This window comes from Rhipicephalus microplus, unplaced genomic scaffold, assembly GCF_043290135.1.
Source record: "Rhipicephalus microplus isolate Deutch F79 unplaced genomic scaffold, USDA_Rmic scaffold_518, whole genome shotgun sequence".
Taxonomy (NCBI): domain Eukaryota; kingdom Metazoa; phylum Arthropoda; class Arachnida; order Ixodida; family Ixodidae; genus Rhipicephalus; species Rhipicephalus microplus.
This window is the reverse complement of record NW_027465078.1, coordinates 20,001-28,215: the sequence shown is the minus strand read 5'-3', so window position 1 is coordinate 28,215 and position 8,215 is coordinate 20,001. Positions and strand designations below refer to the sequence as shown.

The window sequence follows — 8,215 nt, the reverse complement described above, 5'->3', positions numbered from 1 at the left end:
AGACGCAGAAAAAAAAAAAAAATTTTCGACCTTCTTTTTTGCTGGTCGAGCTCGGGTAACCCAGGTCGCAATGGGAGCCGCGCACGAAAGCGGCGTCGCGAGACGCGTTCGCGGTCGCTAGTCGCACGAGCTCGGCAACCGCGTCAGCCGGCGCGGAGTTCGGGATGCCGACGGCTAAGTGGGTACCGCTGCTCGGATGTTCGCCGTTTTTGGCCGAGTGAGTGCTGGCACTCCGGTGAAGCCAAGGAGCGCCAATTCGTGCACGATATCGGCGTCTTTCGACGTGCCCGCCGGCCACCGCCGCACGAGTACGGCAAACCGCGTCTGCCGGGGCGGGGTTCGCGACGCGTACGCAATAGTGGGAACCGTCGCTCGGATGTTCGTCGTCTTTGGCCGAGCGAGTGCTGGCACTCCGGCGAAGCGAAACGGGGCCGATTCGGGCACGATATCGGCGTATTTCGACGTGCTCGCCGGCGACCGTCGCACGAGTACGGCAAAGCGCGTCTGCCGGGGCGAGGTTTGCGACGCCGACGAAAAAGTGGGAAGCGCCGCTCGGATCTTCGCCGTTTTTGCAGGAGTGAGTGGCGGCCCTCCTGCGAGACCAAGAAGCATCGACTCGCGCACGATATCGGTGTCTTTCGACGTGCCCGCCGGCCACCGCCGCACGAGTACGGCAAACCGCGTATGCCGGGGCGGGGTTGGCGACGCCGACGCAAAAGTGGGAACCGCCACTAGGATGTTCGCCGTTTTTGGCAGAGTGAGTGCTGGCACTCCGGCGAAGCGAAAGAGCGCGAATGCGCCCACGAAAGTGGCGTGTTTGGACGTGCTTGACGACGACCACCGCAGGAAAACGAAAAACCACGTCAGCCGGGGCGAGCGACCCATGGCGGTCTGGGTGCTTATCGCTGCTATTATAGGGGCACCCCGGCAGACGCAAAAAAAAAAAAAAAATTTTTTTCGACATTCTTTTTTGCTCGTCGACCTCGGGTGACCCAGGTCGCAGTGGGAGCCGCGCACGAAAGCGGCGTCGCGAGACGGCTTCGCGGTCGCTAGTCGCACGAGCTCGGCAACCGCGTCTGCCGGGGCGGAGTTCGGGACGCCGACGGCTAAGTGGGAACCGCCGCTCGGATGTTCGCCGTTTGTGGCCGAGTGAGTGCTGGCACTCCGGCGAAGCCAAACGGGGCCGATTCCGGCACGATATCGGCGTCTTTCTACGTGCTCGCCGGCGACCGTCGCACGAGTACGGCAAAGTGCGTCTGCCGGGGCGGGGTTTGCGACGCGTACGCAATAGTGAGAACCGTCGCTCGGATGTTCGTCGTCTTTCGCCGAGCCAGTGCTGGCAATCCGGCGAAGCCGAACGGAGCCGATTCGGGCACGATATCGGCGTCTTTCCACGTGCTCGCCGGCGACCGTCGCACGAGTACGGTAAACCGCGTCAGCCGGGGCGGAGTTCGGGACGCCGATGCGAAAGTGGGAAGCGCCGCTCGGATCTTCGCCGTTTTTGGAGGAGTCAGTGGCGGCACTCCGGTGAAGCCAAGGTGCGCCAATTCGCGCACGATATCGGCGTCTTTCGACGTGCCCGCCGGCCACCGTCGCACGAGTACGGCAAACCTCGTCTGCCGGGGCGGGGTTTGCGACGCCGACGCAAAAGTGGGAACCGCCGCTCGGATGTTCGCCGTTTTTGGCAGAGTGAGTGCTGGCACTCCGGCGAAGCGAAAGAGCGCGAATGCGCCCACGAAAGTGGCGTGTTTGGACGTGCTTGACGACGACCACCGCAGGAAAACGAAAAACCACGTCAGCCGGGGCGAGCGACCCATGGCGGTCTGGGTGCTTATTGCTGCTATTATAGGGGCACCCCGGCAGACGCAAAAAAAAAAAAAAATTTTTTTCGACATTCTTTTTTGCTCGTCGACCTCGGGTGACCCAGGTCGCAGTGGGAGCCGCGCACGAAAGCGGCGTCGCGAGACGGCTTCGCGGTCGCTAGTCGCACGAGCTCGGCAACCGCGTCTGCCGGGGCGGAGTTCGGGACGCCGACGGCTAAGTGGGAACCGCCGCTCGGATGTTCGCCGTTTGTGGCCGAGTGAGTGCTGGCACTCCGGCGAAGCCAAACGGGGCCGATTCCGGCACGATATCGGCGTCTTTCTACGTGCTCGCCGGCGACCGTCGCACGAGTACGGCAAAGTGCGTCTGCCGGGGCGGGGTTTGCGACGCGTACGCAATAGTGAGAACCGTCGCTCGGATGTTCGTCGTCTTTCGCCGAGCCAGTGCTGGCACTCCGGCGAAGCCGAACGGAGCCGATTCGGGCACGATATCGGCGTCTTTCCACGTGCTCGCCGGCGACCGTCGCACGAGTACGGTAAACCGCGTCAGCCGGGGCGGAGTTCGGGACGCCGATGCGAAAGTGGGAAGCGCCGCTCGCATCTTCGCCGTTTTTGGAGGAGTCAGTGGCGGCACTCCGGTGAAGCCAAGGTGCGCCAATTCGCGCACGATATCGGCGTCTTTCGACGTGCCCGCCGGCCACCGTCGCACGAGTACGGCAAACCTCGTCTGCCGGGGCGGGGTTTGCGACGCCGACGCAAAAGTGGGAACCGCCGCTCGGATGTTCGCCGTTTTTGGCAGAGTGAGTGCTGGCACTCCGGCGAAGCGAAAGAGCGTGAATGCGCCCACGAAAGTAGCGTATTTGGACGTGCTTGACGGCGACCGCCGCAGGAGTACGAAAAACCACGTCAGCCGGGGCGAGCGACCCACGGCGGTCTGGGTGCTTATCGCTGCTATTATAGGGGCACCCCGGCAGACGCAGAAAGAAAAAAAAAAATGGGGACATGGCGTGCGTCACCGTGCGGCTTCGCAGCGTTGCCGAAGTCGCCGAGCCCTTCGACTGAGCCGAACGGCGGACAGGGAACGTTGGTCGGCCGTTCTAACCTGTCGGTGCCACGCCGAGACGTCGTTAAGGAAAACCGCGTCGTGGGCCTCTACGACGCCGTCGAGTCGTTGTACGTTTGGTGTCCAGCGTGTCGGCGGCGAGTAGCGGACACGTCGTTCACGACTTCGGTCTTTCGCAGTCGACGCGAACTTGCGGAGAGTCGTGGTGCCTCACGTTTTCGGCAGAAACCGCGGCGGAATTTTCCCGTGCGTGCGCGCACGACCTCGGTGCTGTGCCGTCAGCGTAGTGTTGCACAAACTCGTGGCCTACCCAAGGTGCGGTACGTTTGCGGCCGTATCCTCGGTGGGAATTTCGTGAGTAGGGTCGCAAATTCTACGACCTCGGCGGGTTTGAGAGCGACGTAGACTTGTGGCACGCTCAACATGCCACACGTTTCGGGGCACACCCGCGGTGAAATTTTCTCGAGTACGCTCGTATTAGGGCCCAAGGAGGTCTGGGTACTTATCGCTGCTATTATGTGGGGGTTCTCGTGAGCGGCGTACGCGAAAGCGACCGGGTGTCTGATATGCGGCGGGCTTCGGCCTCGTCAAGCGTGTCCTCGGGTCTGCTCCAGGGGAATCCACGGCAGTCGTCTGCAGCCTCATCCGCTTGATGCGTTAGGGGCTGGTTGTCGGACGGTGCCGTTTTACCACGATATCGAGGTGTGTTCCGTGTCGTCCTCGGGCGATTCAGATGCGAAAGCGCCGAAGACGCGGGCGTGACCCGTCGTCTGGCGGCTTTGCAGTCTCGGCTCCGTTGCTAGTTCCGGCCGGTCCACCGACAGTGCAGCGGGCTTGGGCAACCCGCACGGCGCGACCGAGTCGATGCAACGAAAAAGAGCGAGCATGAACGTGCTTCTTGCCGCACGGCTCCCACTCGTCTTTCGGGAAGGTTGTGCCGTAGCGAGCTCGAACGCCGTCATCTCGGAGTGCAAAATAAGCGTGTTGGGGCGCCTGAAGGTGGCCTCCGCCGCACACAGACTGCGTCCGGCCCGCCGAGGGCGAGGACGGACGCGCAGTCGAACGATTACCTGGTTGATCCTGCCAGTAATCATATGCTTGTCTCAAAGATTAAGCCATGCATGTCTAAGTACATGCCGAAATAAGGCGAAACCGCGAATGGCTCATTAAATCAGTTATGGTTCCTTAGATCGTTTCTTCCTACTTGGATAACTGTGGCAATTCTAGAGCTAATACATGCAGTGAGCCTGGAGCCCTTTGGGTAACGGGTGCTTTTATTAGACCAAGATCGATCGGGTTTCGGCCCGTATTGTGTGGTGACTCTGGATAACTTTGTGCTGATCGCATGGCCACGAGCCGGCGACGTTTCTTTCAAGTGTCTGCCTTATCAACTTTCGATGGTAGGTTACTTGCTTACCATGGTTGTTACGGGTAACGGAGAATCAGGGTTCGATTCCGGAGAGGGAGCCTGAGAAACGGCTACCACATCCAAGGAAGGCAGCAGGCGCGCAAATTACCCACTCCCGGCACGGGGAGGTAGTGACGAAAAATAACAATACGGGACTCTTTTGAGGCCCCGTAATTGAAATGAGTACACTCTAAATCCTTTAACGAGGATCAATTGGAGGGCAAGTCTGGTGCCAGCAGCCGCGGTAATTCCAGCTCCAATAGCGTATACTAAAGCTGCTGCGGTTAAAAAGCTCGTAGTTGGATCTCAGTTCCAGACGAGTAGTGCATCTACCCGATGCGACGGCTCGGACTGAACATCATGCCGGTTCTTTCTTGGTGCACTTCATTGTGTGCCTCGAGATGGCCGGTGCTTTTACTTTGAAAAAATTAGAGTGCTCAACGCAGGCGAGTCGCCTGAATAAACTTGCATGGAATAATAGAACAAGACCTCGTTTCTGTTCTGTTGGTTTTTGGAATACGAGGTAATGATTAAGAGGGACGGACGGGGGCATTCGTATTGCGGCGCTAGAGGTGAAATTCTTGGACCGTCGCAAGACGAACTACTGCGAAAGCATTTGCCAAGAATGTTTTCATTGATCAAGAACGAAAGTCAGAGGTTCGAAGGCGATCAGATACCGCCCTAGTTCTGACCATAAACGATGCCAACCAGCGATCCGCCTGAGTTACTCAAATGACTCGGCGGGCAGCTTCCGGGAAACCAAAGTATTTGGGTTCCGGGGGAAGTATGGTTGCAAAGCTGAAACTTAAAGGAATTGACGGAAGGGCACCACCAGGAGTGGAGCCTGCGGCTTAATTTGACTCAACACGGGAAAACTTACCCGGCCCGGACACTGGGAGGATTGACAGATTGAGAGCTCTTTCTTGATTCGGTGGATGGTGGTGCATGGCCGTTCTTAGTTGGTGGAGCGATTTGTCTGGTTAATTCCGATAACGAACGAGACTCTAGCCTATTAAATAGGTGCGGGGTTCCCAGCACCTTACAACCTTCTTAGAGGGACAAGCGGCTCCTAGCCGCACGAAACAGAGCAATAACAGGTCTGTGATGCCCTTAGATGTCCGGGGCCGCACGCGCGCTACACTGAAGGAAGCAGCGTGTCTTTATCCCTGTCTGAAAAGACTGGGTAACCCGTGGAACTTCTTTCGTGATTGGGATAGGGGCTTGCAATTGTTCCCCTTGAACGAGGAATTCCCAGTAAGCGCGAGTCATAAGCTCGCGTTGATTACGTCCCTGCCCTTTGTACACACCGCCCGTCGCTACTACCGATTGAATGATTTAGTGAGGTCTTCGGACCGATGTCCGGCGCGGCCTTTCGGTTGCGCCGGTCTGTTGGAAAGATGACCAAACTTGATCATTTAGAGGAAGTAAAAGTCGTAACAAGGTTTCCGTAGGTGAACCTGCGGAAGGATCATTAACGGATTGTGAAGGGTGAGCGCCTCAGCTGCGTCTGCGCCCGACACTTTCTGCCGCTGACCCCGTTTGGACGCGGGGTCGGCTTTTCCCCACGGGGCTGCCTGAATGTGGAGCGGCACCCCGTGACAAATTGTTGCGCCCAGCGGACGCCAACACCGCGACCTTGGACGGTCGGCCAGGTGGCGGACGCGGGTACAAACGGCGCAACGCACTCATAGGTCGGCTTTCGACCCGCCACTGCACCGTGGCTCGAAGCGCTCGAAATGCGCGACCCGACCGCTGCGGGACCGCCTAGTACTGTAAACAGGAGCGGCGGAGCGCGAACGGCGAGTCGTGGTTACGTCGGTAGAAGGCGAGGCTGCGCGTTCCCGAAACGCCAGCCGAGTGCCCTCCCGACCGTTCGAGCGTGCAAGAACGAGACCCGACAATCGCGCGGCGACTGCCAAGTACGAGAGGAACGGCACAAGCGTCGGCGGTCGGTCAAGGAACTGGCGATGTGACGGGTCCGCTGTGCACCAGTGCATACCGTCCCGCCGTCCGCGGCAAGCGCCTCCGCGTCCTCGGGTGACGGAGGCTGCCGGTCGGTTCTTGCAGGCGAGGGATCTCGCTGGCACCGGTTCGCGTTGACGCGCGGCCGGTCATGGCACGGCGATGCGACGGCCGAGGTGCGCAGTACTCGATGGAGGAACCGCACGCTCCGATGACCGTCCCGCCCTCCGCGGCGTATGCGTACCGACCGTAATGGTTGCAGCAGCGCCGGCCGGCTTTTGAATTCGCCACACGAAACACGGTGCGAGATCGCGGTTAGGGGAGCGTCGACGTTGCCAGGCGTTTTGCTTGCTGCCGAGGGAAAGGCGGCACGGCCACGTCGCGCTCGTCGCGATTAGCGGGTCTGCGCGCTTTGGGAAGGTGCCGCAACGACTTGCCGAAAGAGGAAGCACGGAAGAACGAGGGACTTGGACGTCCCGACAATTGAACGCACTTGCGGCCAGGCCCTTGCTGGCTTCGTTCTTCCGCCTCGAGTAGGCTCGTACGCGGCTCCGGCGCCGAAAGTGGTCCTTGGCACCGACTTCGGTGGACGTGGGAAGTGCCGCGCAAGTACGGCGCGCCTGGCTCCACCTGTTGGCTAAAGTAGGCAGCCGGATCGGCATTTTGGTGTGCGGTGGCAAACCGTGGATGCGAAAAAAGCTTGTGCGATTTCGTGGAACAAAAAGCGGGGGTCCCCCTTTTTATGCGGAGGAGACCGACCCGCCCGCCGTGGTGAACCGCGACGCCACGGTAAAAACGGGAGAGGCTTGTCGATGGGACCGTGCATCCCGCGCTCCACGGAGGCCGGGAGGCGGCCGCCCGAGGAAATGTGTAGCCGTCGAGGCCCGCATCTGCGTGCACTCTTATCCAAATGGGTGTACCGCAGGCATTTTCTGGTTAGGCGGGCCAATGAGAGCGAGCACACAACGATACCTACGGGTCCGGCTTGGAGAACCGGCTTCGACGCCTCCCGAGTATTTATAGAGGGGTGGACCACGAAAGCACTCGCAAGTAGCGGAAGCGAAACGCCGTCCGAAACACACCGTTTGCTCGATTTGCGGCAGCCGAAAAAGGCGCGGCAGAGTTTTGGAGTCCAAGCGTGCGCTGAAAAGCGCCCTTCTTGGCCACTGTTTGGCCGAGTGCCAGAAACGTTTGGTTTTGACTGTACGGAATTGAACAAACACTTTTTCACGACTCTAAGCGGTGGATCACTCGGTTCTCGGGTCGATGAAGAACGCAGCCAGCTGCGAGACTTGGTGTGAATTGCAGGACACACTGAGCACTGATTCTTTGAACGCACATTGCGGCCTTGGGTCTTCCCTTGGCTTCGTCTGTCTGAGGGTCGGATCACATATCAAGAGAGCCTTCGGCGCACAAGGGAACGTGAGCCGTCGACTCGTTTTGACCGCGTCGGCAACACGGACAGCACGCTGAACACCTCACAGCGAGCGCCAACAGCGGCCACTCAAGGGCGAGACGGTGGCGACCGTCGTGCCAGAGCCCAACCGAAACGGGGGCGACCGACTGCATTGAGGATGTGGCACCTCGTTGAGACCGCCGCAGGACTTCGAGTCGGAAGGAAGCCTGCAGGGAAAGTGCGGTCGAGGTTGCGTACTCCTCTCTGCGACCGGGCGCGCAAGAGCTGCGAGAGCCACGGACGCGCAACTTTAACGCACGGTAAACACGAGGAGCGAAAGCCGGCCAGCAAAGCTTCTCCAGCCGTGCGCAAAGTGCGCGAGATCGCAGCCTTGCGTTGCGCTTGTTGCCCTCGAAGTAAGCAGGGTGTCCCGTAGACCGGGCGCTCGAACACGCTGCGGGGCCGTGCCTCCTCCAGGCTTTGCCGCGCGAACAGGGAACGTTCGCGCGCAAAGCGCAGGGAGGTGAGGAGGCTGCGCCCGACGTTTGCGGTTCGCTGCGTACGCG

The 8,215-nt window shown here is 60.0% G+C and overlaps 2 non-coding genes across 2 annotated transcripts; both read left to right on the top strand.

Annotated features, from left to right (window-relative positions):
* Positions 1-3,950: 3,950 nt before the first annotated feature.
* Positions 3,951-5,765, top strand: LOC142794987 (small subunit ribosomal RNA). The gene has a single exon (XR_012892676.1). It is a non-coding gene; the product is annotated as a small subunit ribosomal RNA (ribosomal RNA).
* Positions 5,766-7,484: 1,719 nt separating this feature from the next.
* On the top strand, positions 7,485-7,637 carry LOC142794984 (5.8S ribosomal RNA). The gene has a single exon (XR_012892673.1). It is a non-coding gene; the product is annotated as a 5.8S ribosomal RNA (ribosomal RNA).
* Positions 7,638-8,215: the final 578 nt, after the last annotated feature.